The sequence below is a fragment of the Echinops telfairi genome, unplaced genomic scaffold (genome assembly GCF_000313985.2).
Source record: "Echinops telfairi isolate 266 unplaced genomic scaffold, ASM31398v2 ScPeMD7_7410;HRSCAF=8448, whole genome shotgun sequence".
Taxonomy (NCBI): domain Eukaryota; kingdom Metazoa; phylum Chordata; class Mammalia; order Afrosoricida; family Tenrecidae; genus Echinops; species Echinops telfairi.
Genome location: NW_022111310.1, coordinates 8,442,234 through 8,458,016, shown reverse-complemented (window position 1 = coordinate 8,458,016; position 15,783 = coordinate 8,442,234). Strand labels below are relative to the sequence as shown.

Below are 15,783 nucleotides of genomic sequence, written 5' to 3'. Positions count from 1 at the left end.
AGCCCACAAATCCAACATTAACCCATTAACCCATATGTCCAACACCAATCCACAAAGTCCTCCTCCATCTCACAAAACATACTATGCAGGAGAAAAGCCGAATCAGTGAACGTGTAAGCATCTCAGTGCTGACAGGTGTCTCCACACGGCTGCATCGGGGTAGGTCCATGTGGCTTCTTCTTGGGGATGTATTACAGGAAGTGAGCCTTGCTAGCTGAAGCAGGGAACTGGATAAGGCAGCTGCACCCTGGTCCTACCATCACAAAACAAGAGACCTGAGAACTAGAAAGGCGAGACTTACCTAGCCATTTATCCCTCCACCTTTCAATTAACCCCACATGTCTTTATGGGCCAGGTTGGCACAATAAACTAACTACCTCACCTACCTTTCTTAGAAAAACTTTGTTTTGTCCTCACTTGCATGAATCTCTTTGCACATTTTAGATTCTTTGTTTCTATTTCTTTGTGATGTCACAGTTCTTTTCATAAAGTGATTGATGTTAGACTGTCAATATAAACATTTTTTCATTCTAAAATTGAACATATTTATTTTTCTATTTAAAACTGTTGCTTATATATGTAAGTTTATTTTGTATATGAACTACAAATTTCAGTTTCTCGGTGTTTCCTCCTAAGCCAATGCTTCCTCGTCAGTTTTCTCATAGCCCATGAACTTCCTTGTTCCTCAAGCTATAGATGATAGGATTGAGCATGGGGGTGACCATGCCATAGAACAGGACAATTAGTTTGTCAAAAGCAGTCTTTGGACTTTGGCTTCATATACATAAAGAGAATTGTCCCATAAAATATAGTTACTACAGTTATGAGGGCCGAACAGGTCAAATTCTTTCTCAGCACAGTAGACAGGATGAAAAGATAGGATATACATATCAGCAATAATCGGGAAAACAAAAATATCAGATTGCCCAGCATTATAGCTTTCTCATTCATAGAAATATCTGCACAAGCCAGCTTGACAAAGGCCAATATTTCACAAAAAAAATGATTGATGAAATTTTTCCTACAGAAGGGCAATCGGGTTGCAAGAACAGTTTCTGTCAATGAGTTGAGAAAACCCAATCCCCAGGAGGCAGCAGCCATCTGAATACACAGTGCCTTGTTCATGAGGATGGTGTATCTGAGAGGGTTGCAGATGGCCACATAGCGGTCAAATGCCATCACCGCTAGGAGCACACACTCTGTGGAGCCCATAGTATAAGAGACGGACATTTGAATAACACATCTAGTGAAGGGGATGGTTTTTTTCTCTGACAAGAAATGTATCAGCGGAAAGAGGGAACCGTTTACAAGGAACTGTATGTGACCTTCTCCCTGGGGGACGGACAACAGAAAAGTGAGTGAAGGGAGACATCGGACAGGGCAAGATATGACAAAATAATAATTTATAAATTATCAAGGGCTCATGAGAGAGGGGGGAGTGAGGAGGGAGGGGAAAAAAATGAAGACCTAATTCCAGGGGCTTAAGTGGAGAAGAAACGTTTTGAGAATGATGAGGGCAATGAATGTACAAATGAGTTTTACACAATTGATGTATGTATGGATTGAGATAAGAGTTGTATGAGCCCCTAATAAAATGATAAAAAAAAAAGAAATGTATCAGCATTGTGGGGATAAAAGACGATGTGTACCCAATGTCTAGGAAGGAAAGATTGCCAAGAAAGAAATACATGGGTGTGTGGAGGTTGGAATCCAGGATTATTAAAATGATCAAGGTACATCAAACACATCACAAAAAGTATTTTTTCAGCTTCAGGGTACTCAAAGTCCCTGCAGAATGAATTCAGTCTCAGTTGTCCAGTTGGTCTTTTCCATTTTATTTTCCTGTACCTGAAATAATCCATTGAAGTAAATTGCATGTGAGCTCCATGACTGTACATATGAAGTATTACAGCACATGATGCTTGTCTGTTCAAGTAAGAGTTGGGTAGATGAGGCAGCCGATGTGTCAGCACTAGTTCATGCTGTGGTAACAGCTATGAAATGAACTTTTGGGCTTTCTTTTTTAGGTCACAGAGTTCATTAGGCACTGGATTGCAGATACATAATATGTACATACCTAGCCTCTTTGAGCTGCAGATTTCTCTATTCCATTTCCTTGGCTTGTGACGCACAAGGTCCTAGGCATGGAAGCGCAGTTTGCATTTTAACAAACTACTGTCATTGTTGATGTGGTTGGTCCACAGATCACGCTTAGAAAATCAATGTGAAAGAAATATGCTTTATTTATTCCAATAACATTTTATTTGATATTATACCATACCAATAATTAGTAATAGCATTTGATTATGGTTTTATGATTTATAACTATATACTATAATTTATATATATTCATAAATATGACTCATTTTTCATCACTGTATTTATGTGAAGAAAGAAGTTCAATAGAGATAAGCTTATTTCTAGTAATAATAAGCAGGTAAACTGCTATTTAAATGTCTTTGTTCTAGTTATATATTTTTCGCTGCAATTCATGACCATCCAGAATTATATAAGATAGGCTAGAGTTTTGGCTCAGATATCCTTTTTACTGTTATCTCCTGGTAATTGTAATGTGTAACTCAAGGAACATATCATTGATCTAGTTGACTACTTCTCAAACTTTAGTATGCATATGAACCACTAGAGGGGTTTTTACAATTTATATGATCTGATTCAGTGGGTAGGACAAGAAGGCTAAGATAAGCATTTATTAACTTGTCCCATGTGCTGCAGGTGTTGCTTGTCTACAGAGTAGCACACATGAATAGCAAGGCCTCTTGAACCATCTTTCTCCAACATCAGAGAGAGCAGACAGCAACTGGGCAGACAGTGTGAAATGGAACGCTAGTGGACTGAGCAGTGAGACTTCTGTGTGATTGACTGCAAATGGTCTTATATTCTCCTGATTTTGTGTATGCACGCAACCACATTGCATTCAAAAGACTCTGTCTTGTATTCTTATCCATATAAAAAGTCTTTCACCTGTTGCATTTGTATTATGACCAGATTCCTAAAGAAGAAAGGTCTGTCAACACCAAGGCCTCAGTCCTGCTCCAAAGATTATGAAACAAATGACTTCATTTGAAAAAAAATATTAGAGTGGATATGAGTAGCTCACTTCCTGCTAAGTAAATAAATCACGAATGTCCCTTTTCAAACAACTCTGATTTTTCATGTTTTGTTTTTATTAATTAATTAATTTTACCACAGCCACTAAGTATCTCCTTAGAGAGATAAATCAATTTTGGTTCAAATGGATCAGACAATATAATTATGGTATAGAGCAGTGTTTCCCAATGTTAGTGATACTGCCCACTGAAGGCTCTAGAAGGATGAGAGGCCCGAACTAGGGAATAATGTAAAAACAGATACATATACTTCATCTGGTGATGGAGCCCTGGTGGTGCAGTAATGATGCGTTGTGCTGCAATCTGCACGGTCAGCAGTTCAGAAACACCGGCTAACCTGCAGCAGGAAGACTGAGCTTTCTACTCCAATAAACAGCTGCAGTCTGTAACCCACAGGGGGGTAATAAGGGTCCACTTCAACTGGATGGCTATGAGTTCCGGTATACTTTATCTGGAACTCTTGGTAGAAGTGGTTACATTTGGGCTGCGACCTGCTGCTTCCATAAACAGTTACCGTCTGGGAAACTCACAGGGGCAGTTCTACTCTGTCCTATAGGGCCACAATAGGCTCCATGGTGCTAAGTTTTTACATGTTTTAAAAGCTTTATCCTGCATTATGGACTATCGTACAAAAATTTAAATTATGGGGAGAGGGGTGAGTATGCTGAGTAATTTTCTTTTCTGAAAATGCATGGTAAACCAAAGAAGTTTAGGAACCTATGGTACAGACTGTCTTGTGATAATCATTTGCTAAAAGTTATGCTGCTCTCTGTGGAAACTTCAATTTATGCAGATCAGGTATGTAGTCAGCATAAAAAGATTTATACTTTTATTGGATATGGAAAATGTGGTTCTCATTCAATTCAGACTGTATCCAACCTTGCCAGGACATAACAAACAGGGCAGGTAAATTTGTGTGACCCAAAATATATTCCTGTTGGCTACTGTTTGAGAGTGGAATTCAATCAACCACAGAAACACGTATCAACCTACTTTAAGTTCGTCAATAAACTTTAATATAGGCTTTGAAAGAGTCATGGGAGTGAGTGGTCGGTAGTGAAATTATTGCAGAGAATACAGGATCAAGTCAAAAGCATCTCTTTTTAGGAGCATCTCCTAGAAGTTAGATCCTGTGTGGAAATTATTTTGATAAAATAATTATTTTATGTTGAGGTTAATGGCAGACATTTGATATCCTAATAGCCCGGGGTTATTGATGCCCCCAAAATATTCTACTTGCAAATATTTGTAAGAGAAAACACAAATTTGTTCAGAGAGTTTTAAATGCAAACAAAGTAATAATAATGAGTAGAACAGAGGACATTATTTGCATTACTCTTGCGGTGCTAGTGCAACATTCCAGAAGCAGTCAGCCAGCAGGCTGTTGTTATATTGGTGCATATCTAAAATTCTATCTGACATTTTTTCTGCATTCAAGTTTACTTCCTTAGTGGAGTCCTTAAATCTGCTAAGTTTGAATGAATGAAAGAGATGAAGGTTGTTCTGACCCTGGACAATCCCTAATGATTATTTTCCAAGCGCGTGAGTTGCTGTTGTTGATGTTAGGGGCTGTCACACTGGTTCCGAGTCATATTTACCTTTGGCACAGCAGAAGTAACACTACCGAGCCCTGCCCCATCCTCACAGTGGCTGCTAGCCGTGAGACCCTTGTGGTGGCTACTGTGCAATTCCATCCCTTTTATGATCTTGCTCTTTTTCACTGATTTTCCTTGCGAAGCACGATGACTCTTTGGGTTTTTGCACCTGCTTCTGGTTTTCAGTCGTGCTCCATCCGCAAATGAAAGTCCCCAAAGCTTTGCTTCATTCATGTCACGAAGGTCTTCCCTGGTTATATACTGAGTGCTTTCCAAATAAAGGACTCATCTTCCTACGCGATATCAGATAATGTTCTGTGACTATTCATGAGGTTTTTATGGTTCAGTAGATTGTCAGGCATGAGGAAGATTCTCTATTTGATGGATGGACACCGTGTCTGCAACAATGGGCTCATGCATAACGATCGTGACATGGAGGGAGACTGGACAATTAGTTCTTGTAGGGTTGCTATGAGTTGGAACCAATTGGACAGCACCCAACAATGATGACGTGACTTTTACAGATGATGATATTAATATGCTATTTTAAATCTCAGAGTTGTTAAATTCTTTCAACCCAGATCAATTTTCTGTTTTCATCAATGAATCATGTTTCTATTATTTTTACATCAATTTCAGGAAAATGCAATGTAAAAAGATGCTCTGCATATTCAACAAAGTTCAATATAATAAATACAGGCTTAATAAACATTATTTTGATTCCTTTTGAAGACCACTTAAGAGGACATTATCCTAATAATGAATTCAATGAAAAACAGATTTCAGTTCTAGTGTGTCAAACTAAGGCCTTGCATAATGGAATTTGATACATTATATAAATAAGCTTGAGAATTTTAAACATTTCTTCTTGCTTTGGCAGCCTGGGGTTCTAAAAACTCATCATTTATAATTGTCTCTCTGCTACATTTTATATTTTTCTAATCCCTTTTTCACTTCAAACATCTCTAATTACATTTTTGTTCAAATCTTTATCGAGTATAGTTTATGTATGAATAATATATATACGTGTACATATGTGTGTATATATGTACATGTATTTATAATCAGTCAACATGTACTCTTTTATCAGAAAATTGTTTCTTAAGATTTCAATTAACTGGAATTTGGATTCAGCAGCATTATCTTTTTTGATAAGCATTGTACTTTTTTCATGGATTGTAAGATTCATATTTTCCTTAGTACTTTTTCCCCATGGATTATGGTTTAAAGAAAAGTTAAGTCATACACTGGCTTGATAGGTGATATGTGTGTTTTTCTATTCCTTTCTTTTATATAAACATTCATATTTTAAAATCTTATAAACAATTACCATTTAAACTGAAAATAATTACATTTATAAGGTGGTTTTCTTGAAATTATTGCAATAAAATATTTCCCTCTCTTACCTCCAAAATGAATTTTCAAATCATCTACATCATTCCAATCCACTAAGTGGTGGAAAATAATCTTCAGAATTTTAATTTCATTTGGGTTCTTTTTTTTTTTTTTTTTTCATTTGGGTTCTTTAGAGATCAGAAGAGTCTCAATTTTGAAAGACTTGTTCTTTCCTAAGAAGAAATATGATAAATAATATCCCAAATTGGGCAATTTATTTATAATAAATGAAAATCTTATTAAGGTGACATCAAGGGAGTAAAACACCGTAGCCATAAGGATTTATGATGATTTGATTCTACTTTTTCCAGGGCTGGTTCTAAAGTGGCGCTTGCTGGAGAGAAATTCAGTTTCTCTTGAAAGTCTTTTAGCTCTAATTACAATTAAGAATTACCATTCTTAAATCCCTAAGGTTGTGAGTCAGAAAGTTAGAATTCCTTAGGGATAAAGTCCCAGTTATCTTTACTGAAGCAGCAAAACAGAAGAAAACAAAAGTGTCCCAGTCATCCATCTGTTAGTGTATTTATTGAATATGGTCATAATTGAGGTCCTCCTCATAAATTTGCATGAAAATGAAACCAGGATGTGTAAACTTTGTCCAAATTTATTTTTGTTTTACTTTATAAATAATACTCAGGCAATCCTAAATATGTCAAATTTCAACATTTTACCAAGAATATTAAGTATTCATTTTCTTGCATTCATATCACTAGGTCAATCTTAATGTATAATTGCCATTTCACCTTTTTTTTTTAATCCTTCAACATTTTTATTGTGAATTGGATAAAGGTTTACAGAGCAATTCAGTTCTCCATTCATTAATTCCGACATGTTTCTTTCTGATCATTGTGGGGACTGCAGTCTCAACAATGTAAGATCATTTCTACTTCTTTGCGTTTCTCATTTCCATTCCTGCTTCTTTCCTAATCCTTCCTGGCTCCTAAACTCTGTTCTTAAGTAAATGCTATCCTTTTTATTCGCAATGGTTGATTTTTTAAGTTCATAACCTCTGTAGAGCCGTTTTTCACCTTGTTGTTCCAACCCTTAGGGACTTATGCGCAATAGGAGGAAACACTGCTTGGTCTTGTACCATGCTCACAGTTTTTCCTAAACTTGAGGCCACTCTGTAGCCTACTTTGCTAATCCAGCTCCTGAGGGCCTGCCTTGCCTCTTTTTCACTACCCCTCCACTGATATCTCCTGACAACATGTCCAAAGTACATGAGATGAAATCTTCCCACCCCTGCCTCCAAGGAGCACTCTGGTCTTACTTCTAAGACAGATCCGTTTGTCATTTTGAAGTCCATCATACTTTCAACATTCTTCTCCAGCACCACACAATTCAAATGTATCCAAATATCTGTCTTCCTTATTTAATATTTGACTTTAACCTGTGTAGGGAGCAATTCAAAATACTATGGCTTGGGTCAGGCAAACTTTAGTCCTCGAGGTAAATCCTGGTTTTTCAATATGCTAAAGAGGTCTTATGTCTGAAGTTCTAAAGAGCAGATTTACCCAATGCAACACATCTTAGATCTCTTGACTGCTACTTCCATGAGCATTGGTTGTGGGTCCATACAACACAAAATCCTTGACAACTTCTTTTCATGACTTTTTTTTTCCTATCATAGAATTCCCTGCTGCTCCAGTTGTGAAGACTTTGATCTTCTTCACATTGATGTAATCCATACTGCAGTCCCTGCTGCAATCCAGGCTGCAATCTTTGATCTTCATCAGTAAATGATTCAAGTCCTCTTCATATCCAGCAAGCAAAGTTGTGTCATCTGCCTCCTCCAATCTTGATGCCACATTCCTTTTCATATAATCCAGCTTCTCTGATTATTTTCTCATCATACAGGCGGGACTAAATAAGTATGATATGCACACCTTTCCTGATTTTAAACCGTGCAGTATTCCCTTGCTGTGTTCACACAACTTCCTCTTAGCACATGAACAAGTTCTGCACTAGGACAATGCAGTGTTGTGGAATACCCTTCTTCTCAAGGCTGTCCACAGTGTGTTCTGGTCCGCACAGTTGAATGCCATTGCGTAGTCAATAAAACACAGGAAAAAATCTTTTTGATCGTCTCTAATTTGAGCCAAGATCCATGTGATGCCAGCATTCACATTCCTTGTTTCATGTCCTCTTCTGAATCTGGCCTTAATCTCTGGCAACTTCCTGTTGATGTACTGCTGCAACCTTTGCTGAGTGATCTTCAGCATAATTTTACTTGCATGTGATATTAATATATTGTTCTATAATTTGAGCATTTGGTTGAGTCACCTTTCTTTGGAATGGGTACAAATAGGGATCTCTTCTTGTCAATTGGCCAACTAACTGTCTTCTAAATTTCCGGCATAGACAAGTTCGTGCTTTTAGTGCTTCCTCGGCTTGTTGAAACATCTCAAATGGTATTCCATCAAGTCTGTTTCCACAGTCGTTGTCTCCTTTTACAATCTCACCAGCTATGTTACTCTCTTCACTCCTTGCTAGCATTTGCTGTGGTATTTAACTTTGCTATGAATGCTGGGAGAGATGAGAGCTCGTTGTTCATTTGGTTTGTTTCTTTCTAATGGCTAATGAGCGGTGATGGTGCAGCGGGTTAAGTATGGGGCTAATAACTGACTTGGGTTGTTCGGGCACACTAGCTCCTCTCCTGGAGGATGAGCCTGTCTACTCCCATATAGATTTAAAGACATGAAAGCTCTACCGTGCTGTGCTGCTTTGTCTTAAAGGTCCATGAGGATTTGAAGTGGACTCGCTAACAGTGGGGTTGGAACCATTTCTTCTTTTATGTCTTTTGTGTTCAAGTCATAGGTCCATTTTAATTGACTTATTTCTTTTTCTTCTTTTTTTTCAGGAATTGAAGTTTTGTATTATTTTTAGAGATTAGACCCATCTGATACGCCATTGCCAATTTGTTTTTCCCAGTCTCTGGGCTCTCCTTTTACTGTTTTGGTATAATCTTTAGATCTTTAGAAGCACAGCAGTGTCTAATTTTTAGAAGGTTGCACTCATCTGCTTTGTCTTCTGCTATTTGAACATTTTATTTATGTTTGAAAATGCTCGTAAGCCAAATACCAGGCCATCTGAGCTGTTCTCTGTGTTTTCCCCTAGTCATGTTTATGGCTTTAGGCTTCACATTTAGCTCCTTAATTCATCTTGAGTTGGTTTTTGTGTGCCATTCGATACAAGACTCCTGTTTTATTTTTTTTGCAAATGAGAATCCTGTGTTGTCAGCCTCATTTGTTAATGGGATGGTCTCTTCCCCATTGAATGAAATTTAGTCCTTTGTAAAGGATCAGCAGTGCATAAAGGCTTGATTTACAACTGAGTTCTTACTTCTATCCCATCGGCTTATGTTTCTGCTTACAATGATTGAGTAGTAGTAGGTTTTGAGATCAGAAAATACGAGGCTTCCTACTTTATTCTTCTTTTGTAACATTTTGCTTATCCAAGGTCTGTTTCCATCCCATATAAATCTGGTGATTATCTTTTCCACATTTTTAAAGAATGATAATGGAATATGGATTGGAATTGCATGTATTTGTAAATCACTTTGGATAGTATTGACATTTTCACAATGTTAAGCCTTTCTTTTCACAAGCATTACATGTTCTCCCATTTTTAAAGGTTTCTTGTGGTGGTGGTGGTATTTTATAGTTTTGTATAAGTCTTTAGTTTTGCTGGTTAAATGTATTCTTAAGTATTTCATCTCTGATGACTATTATCAATGCTATTGTTTCCTTGATCTCTTTTTCAGAGTTCTCTTGGTTGTGTTAAGGAATACAACTGATATTTATACGCAGATTTTACACGTTGCCATTTTGCTGAATCTTTCAGTGAGTTCCTGTAAGACTTTTGCTGTCTTAGGGATATTTTTATGTGTAAAATCATATTGTAATCCATAAATAGAGATAATTTTACATGTTCTTTGCCAATATGGATGCCTTTTATTTCTTTTTCAGGCTTTATACCTCACACTAGGACTTCCAGTACAATATTAAGTAGGAGTAATAATAAAGAGTATCCTGTTTGCTTTCATTCCTCTCCATGTTCAGTATTCATGCCCTTAATTACATTGAAGAATTTCTCTATTAATCACAATTTGATGTTTATATTTAGCAGTGAGTAACAGATTTCATCAAATGCCTTTTCTGTATTTAATGATATGATCATAAAGTTCTTTTCCTTTGGTTTATTTATGCAGTGGATTAAATTGATTTTCTTAAAATGTTGAACCATCTTTGCATTCCTAGTATTAATCCCACTTGGTTACGATGTATTCTTTTTTTTAATGTTTTTGGATTCTATTGGCTAGGATTTTGTTGAGTTTCACATCTATACTCATGATGGATATTGGCCTATGGTTTTCTTTTTTAGTGCAATGCTTGCCTAGCTTTGGTAGCAGGGCTCTACTTCCTTTACAAAATGAATCCTGCATATTTCTCTAGTTTTCTCTTCTCTGAAGCAGTTTGAGTAGGCTTGGTGTCAGCTCTTCTTATAATGGTAAAAATTTCCAGTGAAGCAATCTGGGACACGGCATATTCTTTCTTTTTTTAACATGTTCAATTTTGTCTTGTTTTAGTGGTTTGATAAAGTATTCTACCTCTGTTTGTGTCAGTTTGCGTATATTTCTAGAGATTGCTTTGAATTTTCCAGGTTTTCAAATTTGTTGGAGTACAATTTTTTATAATATTCTGTTATCCTTTTTACTTACAGTTCTTTTCCTGTGACGTTGCCGATTCCATTTCTTATTCACTTGTTTGCAGCTTTTCATTCTTTTCCTTGGTTAGATTTACAAAGGAAATGTTACATTTGGTTTTATTGATCTTTTCAAAGAACCAACTTCTGTTTTTGTTTCTGCTTGGTTATTATTTCATTTGTTTCTGCTCTAGTCTTCCTTTGTTTTTTCTTTTACTGACTGTGCACTTATTTTCCTCCTCTATTTCTAGTTGTTAAAGATGTAAAGTTAGGGAGTTTATTTTAATTCTTTTCTTTTGATATGTTCATTTTTTATTTCTTCTGTTGCCCAGTAGTTTTTAAGCAGGGGGTTATTTTCTTGATGTGATTGATTTTGTTTTCCTGTTGACCTTCTTATTGCTTAGCTGAAAAGATGCACTGTAGTATTGCAGCGTTTTAAGATATACTGTATGTTAGTTTGTGTCCTAATTTGTATCATGAAGAAACTTCCATATGTGTTAGGAAATAATGTGTTTCATCGTATTTTGCTAGAATATTCTCTACATGCCTATGAAGACATTATTTGACTGATCTTTAAATCACTTAATAATGTCCATCCTTGTTTCTTATGCTCATTTTCATCTTAAAGCCTATTTTATCTGAAATCATATTGCCACATCTCTTTTTTTATTTTAATTTGATTAAAATGTTTATTCCTTCCTTGATTTAAAATTTAATTTTGACATTGTGTCTAACATGTGTTTCTTGTAGATAGTATATTGGTGGGTCATGTTTTCTTATCCATGTGCTACTGCTTGTATCTTGACTAGTACTTTTAATCTAATTAAATTCAGTGTTCTCTATTTGAAGAACTATTTTTTTGAACTTAAGGTTTTCTAGCATGGATTTACAAATCTTTAATTTTTATTCAACTGTATTTTCTCATCATCAATAATGAAAATTTCTTAGGAACATCCTCATCAGTAACTCCAATGCCTTCACTTTCTCTCAGAGGTCTCCTGGGTCTGTGCAGTGGCAACTTACTGTGCCACTCGATCTCGACTTCTCGTGTGTTTTGAGATGGCTCCTTCTGAGATCTATCTTTTGTTTATGTTTGCTTTTCAGGGGATATTGGAATGGGTAATGTTCTTGGCCTACTAAGTATAGCTTTTGGAGGTTTAGAGGTATCCAGCCAAATTGTGTAGTGTGTTAGGACAAGTTGTCAAGAGAAACACACCTGTGAGAGTCATGTATGTATAGGAAATAACTTTATATCAACAAGTAAAATTTTTTTTATCTTTTAAAAAATATCATTTTATTGGGGGCTCATACAACTCTTATCACAATCCATACATCCATCCATTATGTGTCAAGCACATTTGCATATTTGTTGCCATCATTGTTCTCAAAACATTTTCTTTCTATTTGAGCCCTTGTTATCAGCTCCTCATTTTTCCCCTCCCTCCTCACCACCCCTCCTGACGAACCCTTGATAATTCATAAATTATTATGATTCTGTCATGTCTTCCAGTGTCCGACGTCTCCCTTCACCCACTTTTCTGTTGTCCATCCCCCAGGGAGGGGGTTATATGTAGATCCTTGTGATTGGTTCACCCTTTCTGCCCCACCTTCCCTTCCCCTTCCCCTCCTGTGTTTCCAGTTCTTTAAGATGGCCCGTTTGGCCATAATTCCTTAAGTAATGTGTTATAAAGCTGGACTCTGTGGCTATTGTCCCATATTAGAGGGGATTCTCTGCTCTACTAATGGATAGGCTTAAGGTGGGTGTGGGAGTTACATAATGTGGTGTCAATTTGAGAATTAAGAGTGTAGGGGTGGAGTCTAGCCTGTCAATCGGAGCGAGCCAATGAGACCTCTGTGTGGGCACAGAAGTTCACCCTTTCTACCCCACCTTCCCTCTACCCTCCCGGTGTCGCCATTCTCACCACTGGCCCTGAAGGGATCATCTGTCCTGAATTCCCTGTTGTTTCCAGTTCCTATCTGTACCAGTGTACATGCTCTGGTCTAGCTGGATTTGTAAGGTAGAATTGGGATCATGATAGTGGGCGGTGGGGTGGGGGGCCGGAAGCAATTAAGAACTAGAGGAAAGCTGTATGTTTCATCATTGCTACAATGTACCCTGACTGGCTTGTCTCCTCCCTGCGACCCTTCTGTAAGGGGATGTCCAGTCGCCTACAGATGGGCTTTGGGTCCCCATCTGCATTCCTCCTCATTCACAATGATATGATTTTTTGTTCTTTGATGCCTGATATATGATGATGGGGAAATAGATCTATGTGCACATGTTTAGTATTAAGGTAGCAGATGGACATTAGGCCTCCACTTAAGTACTCCCTCAATGAAAGAACACTCTGTTCTATTAAATTGACATTCCGTGATGCTCACCTTCCCGGCACGATCGCTGAAGACAAATGTGTGCATAAGCCAAGGTGGTGGAGGAAGCTGATGGTGCCCAGCTATCAAAAGATATAGTGTCTGGGGTCTTAAGGGCTTGAAGGTAAATAAGCGACCACTTAGCTCAGAAGCAACAAAGCCCACATGGAAGAAGCACATCAGCCTGTGTAATCACGAGGTATTGAAGGGATCAGGTAACAAGTAACTTTATGTCAAGAAAGCATACAAGTTTTGGGTCAGATGCTAGCTAAAGCTTTCTTCATGCTCACATAGCTGCAGAGTGATTACCTGAAAGGTGAAGTGGAATACAAGAAGATCACAGTCCAGCAGGTGCACAATCCGATGGACCCAAGGTCATTCGAAACATGGCAGGGTGTTGACAGCTCTCAGGAGCAGGCAGATCACCCGAGATCACCTCTGGAGGCAGGCAGAGTCCCAGCAAGTAGGAATGTGAAGGGACAAAGAAAAAGAAGAAAGTTCCCAATGTCTCCTTTTTCAGAAGGCCACATCTCCAAGGAGGTGTTGGATTCCATCCCCATACTTCCACATACATTGAAATTGACATAAAATCCAACTACCACTTGTGGCAACAGCTGACTCCAGAAAAGGTTTGATAGCAAAGCAAGCAAACAAAAACAAGTTCACAAACACACAAATAACAGAGCATAACATATGTCTCACATCGAATCCACACACAAAATAGGAAAAAGAAAACAAACACCACCCCCCTCCCACTAAAAAAACCCCAAAACCGAAACACCAACCAAACAAACCCAGAGAGCACAAATTCTAAAGCCAGAGCTGGCTGCCCCTTTTTTCAGTCTCAACTCTAAGGTTGCCTTCTGTGGTTGTCAAGGGACGTGAGCCAATGATTGCAAAGTAGTAATTTCTCAGGACAAAACGACTATGGAGGGAGGAAGAAAACAAACGTTAGAAAACACCTGCTGTTCTGCCACGACCTTTAGGGCTGGGCACCAACGTTGCCACTGGAGCTGAGTGTCACAGTCAGGCCCAGTGTCCAATTAGAGCCTCTCCAGCTCTCCAGGAACGAATGTGTGAGTGTGTGCATCTTCTCGGTCCAGGGTCTATGATGAAGCTAGTATATTTCAGCTTCCCTTGGGTGTTCCCATCGTGTCCACCTTCCCTCAGCATCCATCGCCCATCCAAGGTGTGTGGGAGCAGGGGTGGTACCATCCTTGGTGGGATTAGAATGGGTCCTAGTGTTTTGCTGTTCACCTGGCAGGGGTGACAAGCCAGGGAGTAGCCCACACTGCTCTTTGCTAGCCCAGAAGTGTGAAGGTTGCTCTGCACCATGAAGTGGGGCATTGTTTGGTGGCGAGTTGGCCCAATAAGAATTCACTGCTTTTCCCAGTCTTTTTGTATCAGTTTCACACTACAGTTTTAGGAATCAGCTCTCGGTCCCCTCATCTGTCCTAGGTAGGAGATTCAGAACGCTGGGATTTTGCTTCTTTCTCCCTTGTTTTAGACCTCAGCTGCAGAAGTGGGATGTAGAATGTTTATCTATACTGCCATCTTTTACCAGCAGCCAGTCCATGGTATTTTCAATATTTTTTGCCCACACGTATCCCAGTATATGAATTCTTCTGTTGTTTTCTTGATTAGTTGTTCAGCTTTCTTATGCATATGAGGCTGTTGAAAACACCATGGCTTTGCTCAGTGCTCCTTTTTCCTCCAGGTGACATCATAGGCTCTTTAGAACACTTTCGAGAGGTCTTGTGTAGCCAATTTGCTCAATGCAACAGGTCCTTTGTTGTCTTGACTGCTGTTTCCATGAGTGTTGATTGTAGATCCAAGTAAAGGAACTCTATGACCATGCCAATCATTTGTCATTTACCTGGATGGTGTGTGTTGGTCTCATTGTAAAGACTTTTGTCTTCTGTACGTTGATGTGTGATCCATCCTGCAGACTGCAGTCTCTGACCTTCCTCAGTCTCAAGTCCCCTCAGTTTTCACCAAGCAAGGCCATGTCATCTGCATATCACAGTTCGTTTGTTAATAAGCCTTAATCTAATTCTGATGTCACGTTCTTCTTACTATCGTCCAGCTTTCATTATTCATAACAGCCCTGTAGGACAAAGGACTGTCCCTTTGCGTTTCCAAGATTTTAAATCTTTATACAGAAGACGACTCCGTGTATATGTACTGCTAAAAGTGTTGTGACATTATCTTCAGCAGAAGTTTACTTGCATGTCATATTAATGATATTGCTTGATTATTTCCACATTTTGTTGGGTCACTTATCTTTGGAGTGGATCTCTTTCAGTTGGTTCAAGATGTAGCTGTCTTTCAAATTTCTTGGCATTGACTAGTCGGTACTTCCAATGATGCTTGTTTTTGAAACATTTCAATTGAATATCCATTACCAATATTAAATTCTCTACATTCTTATTAACAATCTTGTTAAGCATTAACCCATTCATTGCCGTTGAGTCAACTCTGACTCCCAGTGACAGGGTTTCTGAGATGGTAAATCTTCATATGAGAAGATGGCTGAGGTAGTTTGTTTATTGTGCCAACCTGGCTGATAAACACATGTGGGGTTAATTGAA

The 15,783-nt window shown here is 38.2% G+C and overlaps 1 pseudogene; it reads right to left on the bottom strand.

The window, feature by feature from the left end:
• Window positions 1–659: 659 nt before the first annotated feature.
• On the bottom strand, window positions 660–1,833 carry LOC101649951 (annotated as a pseudogene).
• Window positions 1,834–15,783: the final 13,950 nt, after the last annotated feature.